Source organism: Hydra viridissima, unplaced genomic scaffold, assembly GCF_058129835.1.
Source record: "Hydra viridissima isolate aposymbiotic clone 2 unplaced genomic scaffold, HvirCarnegie_v1 scaffold_6, whole genome shotgun sequence".
Classification (NCBI taxonomy): domain Eukaryota; kingdom Metazoa; phylum Cnidaria; class Hydrozoa; order Anthoathecata; family Hydridae; genus Hydra; species Hydra viridissima.
The window spans coordinates 10828640-10844768 of record NW_028324305.1 but is presented as its reverse complement, the minus strand read 5'-3'; the positions used below and the strand labels follow the sequence as shown (position 1 = coordinate 10844768).

The window sequence follows — 16129 nt, the reverse complement described above, 5'->3', positions numbered from 1 at the left end:
ATTAGCAAAATATTCACATTTATGTCCAGTTCCTTTCACTGCCTTGTAAATAGACTTGTACTCAGTCACCTCACCCGTTTCAACGTTGGTCAATCTCACAGTGATTGGATTTTTTCTTGCTGAACGAAGCCATTCCCATTTTTGAATACCAACTGGTCTGCACTCTTTCACACTTTCCAAAAGATCATCTTTACTAATCAAGTTATTTTCAACTGCAAGCATCATCAGACCTAATAATTTGTTTGAGGTTTTGGTGACTCCGTTTTCCCTAAGCAAATTTTTCAAATACGACGTTGTATATCTCATTTTATTTACGGAAGAAAAAAATTTTTTTAGATCCTTTCTGAAGGGTGTAAATATTCAAACTTGATTCCATTTTCAACCTTTCCATCTCGAAGCTTAAAATATCTCCATCCATGACCAGTTTCTTTCTCCGCTTTGTAAATAGACTTGTACTCAGTCACCTCACCCGTTTCAACGTTGGTCAATCTCACAGTGATTTTCTTAACAGGATCAGCAAGCTTCTTTTCTTTAGGTTCATGTATTCTTGGTCGACGTGTTCTCTTTTCTGTGGCTCTCTCCAAAAGATCATCTTTACTAATCAAGTTATTTTCAATCGCAAGCATCAACAACGTTGGCATATTTTAAGCTGTTTTAGTAACACCGTTTTCATTCAGCAACTCTTTTAAAAACTTTTTTGTGTAATGCATTTTATTTACGCCGTGATTTTTTTTAAGTCAATTCAATTTTTTAGATCATTTGGATTCGTGGAAAATCTGCGATTTTTTAGTTTCTTTGAATCCGTGGAAATTCTTCGAATTTTTAACACGGTCATTTCCATGGATCTTGCTCAATAAACAGCAGTCATGTGAGTTCCATTTGAAACAAAATTAAGCATTTTATCAGAGATCACCACAGCAAAGATAACGGTATTTGCAACAGTTGAAGTTCGAAATTTAAGGTTGACCACCAATTCAGCTGTTTCTGAAGCCACTCTTTCTTTTTGCTTGCTGATATCAACGAAGAACAAGGGATACAATTTTAAATAATGAAACAAGGTCAACCCAGATTGACAAACAAGTTCGTTTGTGCCGTAATATTTTTCATCAAAAGAAAACGTATCTGCATAAGCCATGGTCACTTTCTTTTCTCCAAAATTCAAGTCGTAATTAAAATTTGGATACTTTATTCCATTGACGGTCACGTAAAAATTGCTAATATCGCAATCGTCAAATAGTGACGGATTAACAGTTTGACTGGATGGTCTGTTCGTCTGAAGTCCAAACAAAACAAACATCGGAACGCTTTTGTCGGTGATTCTTCCAAGCGACCAGGTAAATTCTGTTTGACCAGCAGGAATAAGCTGTCTTTCACATTTGTTTGATTTATAAGCTACTTCGATAGGTATCTTTTGAGCTATTAAACTCATGAATTCAGCATTTTTAGAAACACTCAATTCAACCCGTGGCATATAAAGCCTGAATTTTTTAAGATCGATCATTCCTATACCAGCGCTTTCCGCTCTGTAAATCGCATCATCGCATTCTTTCTTTGTAAAGGTGATGGTATGTCTGAACCCATAAACAACTTTATCATAGGTTTCACAAAAACCAAAAATGTGTCTTAAAGGTATCCTGAACGAAAAAGCGCCAACGGATGTAGTGTCTGCAAACAAATGGTCTCGTCTAACTTTAAATCCTTCATTTTCAACAAGATTTGATGTGTCCATAAACCACATTTGCTTCATACCATCTGTCATCTGAAAACCGAAAGGATATTTCAACAATCCAAGAATGGTGGTGGCATGACCTGGATAAATAACTCTTTCCACTTGCTCTCCAGACAAGTCATAAGTCACGTTGTTGAACAAATACATCAAAGCATTATTCACCAAGGCGATCTTGTCTGTGGCTTCATAAAAGGTTCCATCACTCTTTTTCAACACTCCTTCAATAAGAATGTAAGCCTCTGATGGTAATGTTTTAATAGATTGACAGTCAATCTCAAAAGTGATCGTGCCTGAAGAATTTAAATCAAGATTGGTTGGAAGGTACTCAAAAAAATCCACTTTTTCAATGCCACTGTCATTCTCTGGTTTATCACTCACTCTTAATCGATCAGTAGTTATCATTTTATAGAAAGAAAATTTTTTTTATATCATTTCACACTCATCCTTCATGCGATTTTCATGCCTCTTCCCATCTTCACTAAGTCTTGGATTCGAATCGCATTCTGTTTCGACATTTTACTAATGGATGAACCAGTCTTTAATTTCTCAATGGTCTTTTTACCTTTATCAATAGTCACATCTCTAGCAGCAGAAATGGCAGAAAGAGCCAACTCAGTACCAGCAGATTTTGCAGCTGTAATCGCTTCTTGCCCAATTTTGCTTGATGCAGCATTTTTAAGCAAATTCACTGTTGCTTTTGACATACTTGAAGAAGCTGCTCTTTTGATGAAATTTTTAATCAAGTCTACAATACCACCTCCTCCAACAACGTTCTTTTTCACATATCTTCTTTTGTTCACAATGAGCATTTTTCGTTAAGATACTTTCATGTTAAATCCCTTGATGCTTTGGATCCGTGGTGTGTATTAAATTTTATCAATCGTCTTCATTATCGCTTTGTATTCACTTTTATTAATTTCCTTTTGTCTCAACAACTCATCGCAAATGCTCACAGCTACATTTCTCGATGCTGTATTTCCAGCATGCCAGGAAGCAATACTCAATTCAAGCTTTTCAACTAACGCATTCGGATCGCTCGGAAGAATAATCACTCCACGACCTTTTTTCCCTTTTTCAATACGCACCATTTTTTCCCAAATAGGAGCAATAAGTTTCTGATACTTTGGTCTTCTTGAAGCTTTCGGTTTGTGAGGTTGCGTATCAGATCGTATAGCATCGCTGTCCATTAAAATTTTTTCATAATTCTCCAAATCTTCATCCGTATACTCGCTTGGTATTTCAAATTTAGTCATCAGCTCCCAAAGTCCTTTTGTCCTTTCATACCTTTCATCACCAACAATAATGTCATCTCCATCCATTTCAACCTCCATTTTACCGATAAACATTTTATCTCCAACCTTATTCACTTCAAAAGGCATTTTGGATACAAATTTTTTAGATCCTTCGGATCCATGGAAAATCTCAGATTTTTTAGATTTATGGAAAATCTTCTCGTTGCTTTCAATGAGAGGTCTAAACAGCTTGCTCGCATTAGCTTGAAAATCAGCATCTAAAATGTTGTCGTTGATGCTGTTCTGATAAATCCCCTTTCTTCTGTCATTAATCTCTCTCACAATTTCATCTCTCTTGTTCGGGTCTTGTATTTTAAAGAAAAACATCTTTTTAAAATACGTGAGAAAAAAATCATAAGTTGGTTTTTACGACTACGTTGATCCTTTCTTAAACATATTGTTGAACGCTTGAATGGCGTCTTCTCGACCTTTTTGGATTAAGTTTTCTTTCATCACTTCATCAATACCCTTTTTTGTTTTGGTTCGTATTTCCTCCATCAAGGTCTTAAACTTTTGAAGCTCATCAAGAATCAACTGAAACTCTGAATCGCTTATTCTTCCATCCACCAACGCTTTGTAAATGTGCTCGCTGATCGTGTTCAATTTCGACTCTGCCAGCACTTTTATCTTTTCATGCTTTTCCGCTTTTAAAGCCATTCTTTTGTTCACTTGACTGCCAACAATCGATAAAAAACCCATTCCAATAGCCACACCTTCACACGCAATCGCTGCTGGACTTGCAATAATCGTTGACAAAAGACCTATTCCAGTCACACCCAATGCTATGCATAATCCTTGCATCGTATTGTCCACATTCGAAATGATCCTGAAAACGCGATGGTACTTTTTGCTCAAAGCCATTCTTTTCACTTTTTCAGTTTCTATTTCTTTCTGAATCTCGCCGATCTTCTGAAGACGATGCCCTTCATCCACTGGAGCTGATGGAAGAACTGGATAAATTTTTTCATTCAATATCTCCATTTTTTCATTAAGAAAGATTATTTTAAATCAATGTGCGTAATCGTGCAGAGCTTTTCACCCTTTTTAACAATGACGTCCTCTTTGCTGTTGCTTTTCACGTCCATAATAACGTTCTCTACAGACTCTGAAATCATGACTTCGTTCTTTCTATAATTCAACTGCTCAGTGATTTTGTTCATTAATGTCACCACTGCAATACCTTTCTCAAACTTCAACCCAATGGATAAAGCTATCGTTGTATGTGAGAGAGCAGCAAATTTAATATCTTTCTGAGCAAAAATCTCATACTGTCCTTTGTCGTTATAATAGGGTGGATGATCCAACGTTTTCGCATACATAATAATGTTACTCGGTCTTCTCTCTTCCAACTCTCTAATCCTCTCTTCTAAAAACCTTAATTGCAATTCCAAACGGTGAACTTCTGCTGAGGCAACATTTCTAAAAAACTTGTGAGGGGCATTCATTTTCAAGATGAAGAAAATAATTTTAGATCCTTTTCGGATCTTGTAGACTAACCAATTCTTTATTGTTCACCCACGAATTAAACGAGTCTGGATATCCCAACCATTTGACCAATGATTTTTTATTCGTCTTGCGAACGATTTTTTCAATTCTGAATATGCTCTGATGCGTCTTTTACATCTCCTGCTCGTAAAAAGTGCCTTGAATTTCTTTACCGTTTGCATCAGCGATTTTATATGTGGGTGGATTCGTATGCTGAACATTTGATACGGTAAAAACCTCCTCAGTCCATCTCGGTGTATACCCTTTTTCAAAATGAGACTTCTTTTTTACAATCCTCACTTGATCACCCATAGAAAATTTCGGTTTTGTTGGTAATGTTTGATCCTTTCCATACAGATTCCACCATACCCTACCTTTTTTCTTTTCATCGCTGGCTTCCACTGGTGTCATCTTGATGGAAGAGTGCTTTGTGTTGTTGTAATTTTTTACCATCTCATCCAAAACGTCAACGTATTTATTGGTATTGTTGGCTGAAAAATATTTAAACATCCTCTCTTTCATCGTCCTGTTCCATCGCTCAACGACACAGCTTTTTTCCTCGTTTTCAGTGGAATACAATTGAACACCTAACGCTCTCACATGCTTGTTGTAAAATTCTTTTCCTTTATCTACCCACAATTTGATGCATTTTCTTTCTTGGAATATCTTTTTCAACGCTTCAGCCACTTCAAGACCTGTTTTACTTTTTAACGGAACGATCCATTCATACTTTGAAAAACGTCGATCACCATGAGCAAATATTTCACGCCGTTGTTGAATTTTGAAAAAGACTGCATATCAACCAAATCTGCAGCCCATATCTCATCGATGTCGTTCACTATCACCCTTCTTCTTTTAAAATGGTGAATCACCGGTTTATGAAGCTCCTCTGCAAGCTGGTCTGTCCATTTCAAATCACTTACACCCAATCCGAATTTGGCTTTGGCTTTGATGATGGGAGCAATAAGCTTTCTTTCATTCATCTCTCTTTGAGTAGGATTGGGAATCGAATTCATCTCCTCAAGCATCATCTGATCTGCCACATTCCTGCTTTGAACGTCGTTTAAATATTTATAAGCCAAATCATGGTGATACGCTGCATTGTCCACTCTGTCTACCGGCTTGCTCCAATCTTGATACATGTCCGTAGAAGTCAATCTCTTATCCAAATTGGTTCCGGGTCCTGCAAAGTTCATCCCAGGAATATGCATTTCTCCTGGAAATTTTGCCCATGGAAGCTTGATTTTACTCGACAGCTTATTGATCGATTCGACCAAATCACCTCCTTTTGTTGCATGCGAAGAAGATCTCGAAGAAGATGATCCATCGAGCGCATGTGAAGAAATAAATTGGCATTTGGTCGTTCCACAAGAGTCGCAAGTCCCTTTCAACATAGGTCTGTTGTTTTTTGACATCTCCTTTTTCAAATGAATGGTTTCAGTTTCTCTTTTGCATTTAACGCAGTACATTTTAACATATATAAATAAGTTTTTTTAACATAAAAATGGACATTGTTGATTTGTCATATGATAAAGAAAGCACAAGAAATCATAACAACTTTTTTCCAAGAGACATTCGAGGACTCATCGTTGGAAAGTCTGGTTGTGGAAAAACAACATTGATGTTAAACCTGTTATTAAGGCCTGGATGGTTGGATTATAACCACTTGCAAGTCTTTGGCAAATCCCTTTTCCAACCCGAATATCAAAAAACAATCTGATGATCTTCGACGATTTAAGAGGAGAAAAACAAAGCATGTGTGAAAAATACTACACGCATGGAAGACACTCTAACGCAGACTGCTTTTATCTCGCTCAAAATTTTTTCGATCTTGACGGACATGCCATTAGAACCAATGCCAATTTTATTTGTCTATTCCCTCAAGACGATGGAACTGTTGGTGAAATTTATAAAAGACACGCCTCATGTGATATGGACATAAAAGAATTTAGAAAGTTTTGTAGAGATTGCTGGTCTAAACCTCGTGGATTTGTCGTCATTGATCTATCCTCTGAAAAAGATAATGGAAAATACAGAAGAGGTCTGGATGAATTTGCCTTTTTCTAACTTAAAAATCACTTGTGATTTCCACGGATTCAAAGAAACTAAAAATTCATTTCCACGGATCCAAAAGGATCTAAAAAAATTTCGTCCATTTTTAAAAAATGTCAGGTACTATAATCGATGTAGATGATAAATCAAGTGTTATCACGACTAATTTTTTAGACAAAATCGTCTTTGAAAAAGGAAAAAGCTACGAAATGGCTTTTCTCGGACTTGAGACCTATAACAGTATTCCAAACATAAACAGTAAAAATAATTCAATCAAATACAGCATGAACAATGGTGCTCATTGGGAAACCGTTATCATCCCTGACGGAAGCTACGAAATTAAAGACATCAATGAGTTTATGCAAAGGTCGATTTCATCCACCATACAAAAGGCTCAACGTGGAAGTTATATTATTGCGAATAAAATTAGCTACTCATCAAGCAACCTTCAAATTGCAGTGAATGTCAACACCTTAAAATCAACCATTAAACTTGGAGCGAATTATATAATCGACTTTAACGTGGATAACAGCATTGCTTCAGTTTTAGGGTTTACTAATAGAAAATTAAACTCCAATTCAGAACACGAGTCAGATCATATCGCTAAAATTTTAAGCATCAATACCATTAGAATTGTTAATAACGTTATCGGATCATCCTACGTTAATGGTAAGCAATTAAACTGCATCTACTCCTTTTACCCGCAAGTTGACCCTGGTTACAAAATCATCGAAAGACCTATGCATTTGATTTATCTTCCTGTTCAAGTTCCTGAAATTTCAACCATGGTTACTCGCATCATTGATAACAATGGAGATTTGGTTGATTTTCGTGGAGAGGGTGTTACAATCCGTTATCACATTCGAGAAGTGAAATAAATAAATTTCTTAACTCTATAAAATGTATCAAAACATTAAACTCAACATCTCGCAAGGACAAGCTGACAAAATTAAAAAAGCGATGCATGATAAAACTGCAACCAGCATAAAACTCACTCATCAAGACTTAAACGGCGAACATGTTCTTGCTGTCACTAACGCGCAACTCAACCAAATTAGAAAAGCCTACGAAGCTGGAAAAGGTGTCACGCTTAAACTCAGCAAAACTCAACTCATGCACAACGCAAAAGTAGAAGGTGGATTCATCGGTGCCCTTTTACCTTTACTAGGAACTCTTGCCTCTCGTGCAGCTCCAGTACTTGCAAAAGGTTTATTAGGTGGACTTGCTTCATCTGCCGGTTCAGCTATGGTTGATTCTATCGCTGGACGAGGTGTTAATCATAAAAAACCCAAAACATTTTACTTGAGCAAAGATGGAAAAGGAATAAAAATAACCAAATTTGGTTCAGGCTTATTCTTAAAACCTTGGACTGGAAATACTCAAGGCGATGGGCTCTTTGTTAAAACTGGAAAAGGACTCTTTGCTAAAACTGGAAAAGGACATGAAATAACAGGAGGTTTCATCGGTGCTCTACTCCCCTTACTCGGTACGCTTGCAAGCACTCTTATTTCTGGTTCTGGTTTACTTCTCGGTCCAAATTCACCCTTCAATAGCATACCCATTTTAGGCTCCATCTTGTAATGATTCAAAGAAACTAAAAAGCTTAAACTTTTTTTAACAAATTTTAAAAAAATGATTGACTTTCAATGGATTGACGTAGAAGGAATTGTTTTACCCAACGAGGCTTTAACCAACTTTGAATTGGAAAAAGCTGCCAAACAGTTAGAATTAAAAAACTTTCGTGGAGTTCTTGTAAGAGACGAGTTACCGAAAAAACCGAGAAGAAAAGAATGCGGGATTATCAACACGGGGGATTCGAGCACCAAAGGGTTTCATTGGGTGTGCTGGTTCAAAGACGCTGACAAAAAATACAGCTTCGACTCTTATGCTCAACCTCCTCTTGTCGAACTTGTCCATTATTTAAAAAGCCCTGTTTATTACAACAGCGAGCAAGTTCAGTTTGGTGATACCTCTTACTGTGGTCACTTGTGTCTTTACGTCTTGAAAAAATTGAATGAAGGTCTTGACTTTCAAAGCATTATTAACACCTTGTGGTGACTGCTTGCAGGGTAAACAAGAAAACTTGCAACCATGAACGTTTTCAGATCCCATCTTCACGATATCTACACCGAAGAAATCAACAAGGTCGTACTCAGCGCTAACGATGAGAAAAGGATCCTATTGAATGATGGCACTCACAGAACCTTGGCTATCGGACACTACAAAACACGACCTATCGCTGAGGTTTGAAAAAGACAAGAAATTTTTTGATAAGAGATCTTTAGGGGTACCTCAAGATAACATATTTTTTTTGAATGATAACTCATCGCATCCTTAACTATGGAAAAGTGTTCATGAGCCAGAACCCGCATTTCCCTATATATTATATATATATATATATATATATATATATATATATATATATATATATATATATATATATATATATATATATATATATATATATATATATATATATATATATATATATATATATATATATACATTTATACTTATGTATATATCTTAAATTTGTATCAGAAATTAAATAATTACTTTGTTACACTTTTGGAGCAAGTGCTACTTTGATCCATTTATAAGCCGTTTTCAGAAAACACGAATTTCAGCGTTTTGACGTTGCATTAAAAGTTTTAAAACGGCATTTCAGGGAATCCCATCCATTGCGCATGCCTAGTGTCAAATATTTGTCATAAATTGTAGAAGTTGCCGTTGCAGTTTTCTTATCGTAAGCTCTCTAATATCTTACCGGGTTTTTGAACCGTTGAAATACCCGTTTCATCCATATTGAATATTCTTGTCGCCTTAAATTGGTGTTTCTTATATACCTCATCTAGGTTAGCGAAGAACAAATCAGCTTCAGCTTTATTGAAAGCCAGAACTCGATTGAGGCTGTGGAATTCGATTTTAGTCGGTCGTGTAGAGTTATCCTGGGTATCCCCAATTCATCTGAAACACTTTTAACGGATCTGCCATTTTTTACAAGTTGAAATGCTCTTTTTAAAGTTTCCTCGTCCCATTTACCCCTCTCGGTGGTGCGTTTTATTGATCTCACCATCTGAAAGGCAATACAAATAAAATATTTTAACATTTCCAAACTGTTTTAAGATGGTCCAATACCAGAAAACCCAAAGTATTAAAAATACATTCTAATTTTTGAACCGATTCGTTGACATAAATTATTTTGGTAAGCTGAATGTATATATATGCAACAAATAAATCCTTAAAATTTCAGCAATATATATATATATATATATATATATATAATATATATATAGCAAACAAAACTTGATTTTATAATAAACACTGAGAAAAATTAATGTTAAAATAATGCTAAAGCTTTAATTGCTATGAGAAACTGTTGATGAAGTAGAGAACTGATTTTCTCTCAAACACATATTTTTAAATATCCTGTAACATCTAATTTTTTTCTTAGATCTTTTTTTCCCATAACAAATAAAAAACGCCGTGGATAGCCTACCGAAAGTCGGTAGGCAAAAATAATTTCTTATCCTACCGAAAGTCCGTTTCATTGGCTTAGAACTTCACGTGTCAAATCAACCAATAAAACACGCTTTCGTTAGAAGAAATAATTTTAAGAAATTTCGGTAGAAAAATTAATTTCAGGTGTCATAACAATTCGAAGTGTTATATATCATATAGTGAAAATGGCAATCGCTCTTACTTCCTCTGAATCCTTTTCATCATTTTTATTGTTAAAAGAAGCTAATAAAAAGTATGAAGATACTAATTTTGTTAAGTTATGGATTAGAGATGCTAGAACTATTGAGGCTGCTAGAAAATCTGTTCCAAAGAAAGCTGCTGTTATAGCACCTCAGGTTAAATACTATTTCAGTATTGTTGTATACATGGTGGTCAAAAATTTAAATATAGTGGCGAGGGAATACGTAAAAGCTCGTAAGTTATTGTTTGTTTTTTTGCAGGATAATGTCAAAAAAATCAATTACAATTTTTTTAAACCAATTTAGAGATATCATTTATGAATACCAAAACAATATTATTTACAGAACCAATTACAGGACCCTGAGGAACACTACTTAATACGTCTACCTAGTCTGAATAGAATTCATCAACAACTACACACTGATTTCTATTTTTTATAAAATCCAATATTAGATGTGGCAAGTAATCATCACTTAGTGCTTTAGCAAAAATATCTAATACTTCAAGTTTAGTTACATACAACTAGTAACTAATGCCTCAAGTTTAGTGACATAAAACCCCTAGGTTAGTTGCATACAACTTTAAACAAAAAAAGCTATGAATGGCTGTTTCAAGATGAGCTTTAAGGCTTCTTGTTTTTTTTTTTTTTTTTTTGAAAATATTCACTCAAGAGGGTGTTACTAAAACTCTTATAACTTTTGAAGTATTAGAGATAATTTTGTTCTGTAAAAAACTTAAAAAACAAGTAAAATTTTACTTAAAAAATCTCACATTTAAGGTGGCTTTATTTGTGAATGATTTTATTTCAATGAAAATTATTATATATCTAAAATAGACCATATTTTGGATTCTGATTATAACTATTATTATAGAACTTTTTTAAAAAACTGTCCTTTCTACCTGCATTTTAAAGCGTCAGAAGATGGGCAATGTTTAGTTTTACAAGATATGGATAAAACACATAACCATGAAGTATCTGAAGTAAGTTACACTTTTTTTTCTTTTCTTATACTCCCCTTTATTACCCAAATGTTTTTTCACAGATTGATCTTTATTTTTAAATTCAGATTCTTTATAAGCACCTGCCTAATCAAAGAAGACTCCCTGATTATCTATTCAAAAAGCTACAGAGTTAATTCATTTAAAACCTAACAAAAAACTGCTGCAAAAAGATTTGATAAACTCCTCAGGCAAAATAATAACTCTTAGAGATATATCTAATATTTCTGCTTTATCTCATAAAACTGACACCTGGAATGATATCGGAACTTTTGTTGCAACATTAAAAGAAAAATATAGTAAGTAATCTCTGAAATAACTTTGAACTCTTTCGTTCACTGTTTCATTGAATTTATATAATTATATATTTCATTGAATTTATATAATTATATATTTCATTGAATTTATATATAAAAAAAAATTATATTATTTTTAGATGCTAATGTTGAAGTTTTAACAGACTCTGAAAATAATTTAAAAGGGATTTTTTTCCGAAACACATTTATGCATAGTGCATACAATGCATATCCAGAGTTAATATGTATAAATGCAACTTATAAATTGTTACAAATTCGACTGCCTGTTTATATTATACTTTGTGAAGATAGTGCTGGTTATTATGTTGCTTTATACATTTTGTTTGCTTTTAGTACATACTATCAATATATTTTGCAAAGTTGTTCATTATTTGCTTTTTTTTTTTAAATAAATTTGTATATTTGATTTGAAATATTTTTAATGTTGATATCATTGAACAGGTGAAAGTGAAGTAGCTGCTGTAGGTTTACTTACGAATGAGGATGCTGCATCATTGAGGTTTGATTTTTTTTCCTCATGCATACATATATTTGATTTCCATGGATAGGTAGCCTCCAAAAAACATTTCAAATTCGTTTTGTGTCACATTTTTAAACTATACTGTGGTGACTTAGAGCACCTAAAGAAGTTGACATTTGGAAAGAAAAAAAATTCTTCAGTCCTGTTACTTTGAACCTGAAATTCTAATGTCTTATTGCAACTGGGGGAAATTTGCTCTGTGGGACAGTCTTATGGTCCTCCAGTGATGTTTAAAGTTGTCAGTTACAGATGAATCTCATATTTTACTCTTTTAGATTACATGAGTAGCATAGAAATTATTTAATTGGTATCTCTTTTGTTTAGCTAAGTTACTGTCATAGCAAACAAAAATATTTTTATAACTTATACTTGAAACTAAATTATTGACAATAAACTCTTTTTTTTAATTATTAGTTGGTTTGTGGAAACAATTAAGAGAAACAATGTTTCTTGGTCAAACAAAGACTTGACAGAGAGACATGTTTTACGTGCTGCTTTTCCAGATGCATCTCTGTTACTTTGCTTATTTCACACTCTTAGGTAACTTGAGCTTATAAATGTATTGTAAAATTGCACAATTAATATAGTTAGATCATCAATATGTCGTCACTTGTTTTTATGGGGATGGCAGATATCTCTGTACATACATCCACCAATTAAGGGAAGAGGCCGCAAGGGAGTTGCTGCCACATCAACTGTTGATAAAGTGTGTAATGGAAAAAACGACAATATGAGAAATATCCAACTCATGCAAACGTTTTATATGTAATGATTCATATAAAACTCAAGTGTTACAAATTTATGTATTTTGTAAATAATAAAATAATCTAATTTTTATTTTAAGAACTTTCAATCGTGAAATTACTACTGTCAAGCTTGGGATCACAAGTGGACAACGAACATCATGTCTTGAACTCATTCAGAAATTAGCTTATGCAACGTCAGAGGACCAATACAATGATTTTTATGGGATATTTATTTCATCAGCACCTACCATAGTTGAATTATTTTAATGATAACTGGCACAACATTCATAATGAGTGGGTTTTTGGTTTAAATTATGCTTGTACAAATTTTATGAACACCACAAATAACCGTTTAGAGAATTTTAATGGTAAACTAAAAGAAGTTATTGACTTTAATAGTACTTTGGAAAACTTCCTTGATAAATTTTATGTTTTATTAACCTCAATGCGGAATGAAAGAGACCACCAAACTATTTATCAAATGCAAAAAATATATGTTGATATGTTTGAGCCTAATTCTGCTGAGGCAAATTTTAAAGAAATTCTGACATCATATGCGTTTCAGCTAGTGTTAAAACAAATGACCTTGCGTTGCGAAGTCAAATTTTTATATTGTGAACATAATAATTATATAGTCAAAAGTAGTGAAGGTCAGCTTAAAGTAACTTCTATTTCATGTGCTTGTATATTTTTCAAGTCCATGAGTCTGCCTTGTCGCCATATCTTTGCTCTTCGCCAGTTGCAAGGAATGAATCTGTTTGATGCTGAGTTATGTACAGAAAGATGGACCAGGGAGTATTATCGTCAGCATCAGCGAGTTTTTAGTACACTTGCCAGAAATGAAGAGTCTTGTGTAAAGCTTCATGCTGCTCTAAGAAAAAAAATACTTTCTCAGCATGAAAAGTTCAAGCTTGCTCTTCAAGCAACTTCACTTCTAGCTACTTTAGTATAAGAGTCTACTGGACATACTTTTGAACAGCGAATGAACCTTCTTCAGGCATTGCAAAAGGGTTGGGAACATGGGAAGGTCATGGTTGTAAATGAACTTGTTGAGAAAGACTCTATATTCGTAACTCCGGATTTTTCCATTGCAGGAGTACAAGAGGGTACATCAACATCATCAACTGTTGAAGAATCGTTTTACAGTGAACTAGAGAAATTAGCAGACCTGAATGGAAACCCTCAGAACAATCTGTTGTGGATAACACAAAACCACACCAAGAAGAATGTTTAGTTGAGGAAAATGAAGGAGGTATTACAGTTAAATATAAATTTAGAAGTTGTTATCTGCTATTGAAAATAAAATACATAAAGTATTAGTCATGTAAGAATAAGAAGAATAAGAATTATATAATCTTATACATTTATTTTAGTTTCTGGTTTAAAGAAGATTCATTTGCCTCAATGTGTTGTCCAATGTGGGCGCCCTAAAGGTGCTACACTTACAACTATAGGTCTGCCTAAAAAACATTACCGACAGTCTTCTGATGTCCCAGTTCCTTTTTTGAAACTTGATTCTGTTCAAAGACATGCTAGTATGTTAAAAATGATTGTATTACATGTTGTAAACATCTGTATACTGTTTTGTATAGTTTTATATTTGATAACATCTAGTTGCAAACAAAACCAAATGGGTACAAAGTTAATTAGGGTAGAGCTTATTTGTGAAATTATTTTTTAAATTTGTATTAATAATTCATTAAAGTTGAACTTCAATTTTTCTTTTAGTAGTTAATTCTATGGTATTAGTAATATTAGTAATAAAGATCTGTTTGTTCTCTTATAGTGATGCTTAGTTGGGTTTTAAAAGCTGATGATGTACAGAAAGCTCTTTCTGGCACTCTAATTGATAGCAGTGCTATAGAAAAAAGACCAGATTGCATTTCATCCTCAATTTTTGATGAATGTGCATTAGAATTTCTTTCATTAATTTAGTTATATTTTACCTCAGATGCATGGAAAACTGTCTATAAAGTAATTGACGCTAAAAAAAATCAACACATTTGGCCTTGCGCTGTATGCCAGAAAAGCACAAATAAAGGAAATAAAACTGGCAGTGCAATTGCATGCGATTCATGCCTCTTGTGGTCACACAGAAAATGTGTAGGCCAGAAGGAAGATTCTCTTTTAAAAGCAAGATATTGGTATTGTCGTTCTTGTTATGCAAGGTAATAGCTATTTTAGCGTACTTATGCAGCATGTATTATATAGATTATATGAATTAGATACAAGTGTTGATAGTATTATCTAGATTGTATAGATTTTATGGATAGTATTTATTTATAGATTGGTTAGATTTTATGGACAGTACTTAGTTATAATTGTATAGATATATATTTTGACATTCTGTTAGTTTTTTTTTGTATGTTGAATTAAACAGTCATTAACAAAAAGATGATCGAACCATAATTATTTGTAAATAAAAAATAAAAAACAGTTTTTAAAGTATTGACGTTCTTTTCATAATCAGTAACTCGTTTTAATTAGATTTTTTCAACCGTTGAATGTCTTTTTGTTTTTTTCTTTAATCAAAAGATATGAAATGCAAAGTCCTATGGTTTACCTTCTCGTGGTGCATTTCGTTAAATAAGTTACATAAGTTTGAAACTTATGTAATTTATGAACTAAAAACCAAGGCAATGTTTGTAGTAAAGTTATTTGCAATAAGCTATTTAAAGTATGAATAAATTCTAATAATAGACGTTTTTGGTAAGATGATTAATGAATTGGTCAGTATAAAAATAATCAAGTTGTCAGTATTTTAAATAATGTGTATATACATCTACTGATTTTTAGGGGTAGGCGAGTTGAATGTACATACATCGATTGGTTTAGGGATAGGTGCAGTGGATATACATACATTAACTGAGTTTTTTGGTTTGTGCAGGCATTCTGATCATTCTAATGATCACAGTACACTGACCATGTGACTATAAAACAGATGCCTTTTTTTCTTTTCAATAATGTTCAATACTTTATATTGATTTTAAAATCAATAGAAAATCTGAAAATTATTGATAAAAATAAAAAATAAAAATCATTCTGTTGATCAAAATAAGAAGACTTAATTTACAGAAAACTGTGAATTAAATGTATATGTTATACATAAGAACATTTACGGAAATAGCACGCACTTAGCTGAGGCCCTAACATCCCCCTCTAAGTGCAAAACCTATAATGCTTTAAAAGTTTCAAAAATAAAATTTTATAAAAGTCTTCTAAGGCTTTAACTTTTAATATTTTAAAAATATATATTATACACTAAAAAAGTTCATTCTGCAAAGTTT

At 33.4% G+C, this 16129-nt stretch overlaps 1 long non-coding RNA gene and 1 pseudogene across 2 annotated transcripts; both read left to right on the top strand.

Moving 5' to 3' along the window:
* The first annotated feature begins 10175 nt into the window (after nt 1–10175).
* LOC149886984 (uncharacterized) lies at nt 10176–11554 on the top strand. Its single transcript, XR_016453761.1, has 2 exons — nt 10176–10494; nt 11133–11554. It is a non-coding gene; the product is annotated as an uncharacterized LOC149886984 (long non-coding RNA).
* LOC145195491 (uncharacterized) lies at nt 11155–15206 on the top strand (annotated as a pseudogene). The gene is made up of 8 exons (XR_016453762.1): nt 11155–11241; nt 11328–11558; nt 11696–11872; nt 12018–12075; nt 12511–12636; nt 12941–14094; nt 14216–14377; nt 14629–15206. The product of XR_016453762.1 is annotated as an uncharacterized LOC145195491 (transcript).
* Nucleotides 15207–16129: the final 923 nt, after the last annotated feature.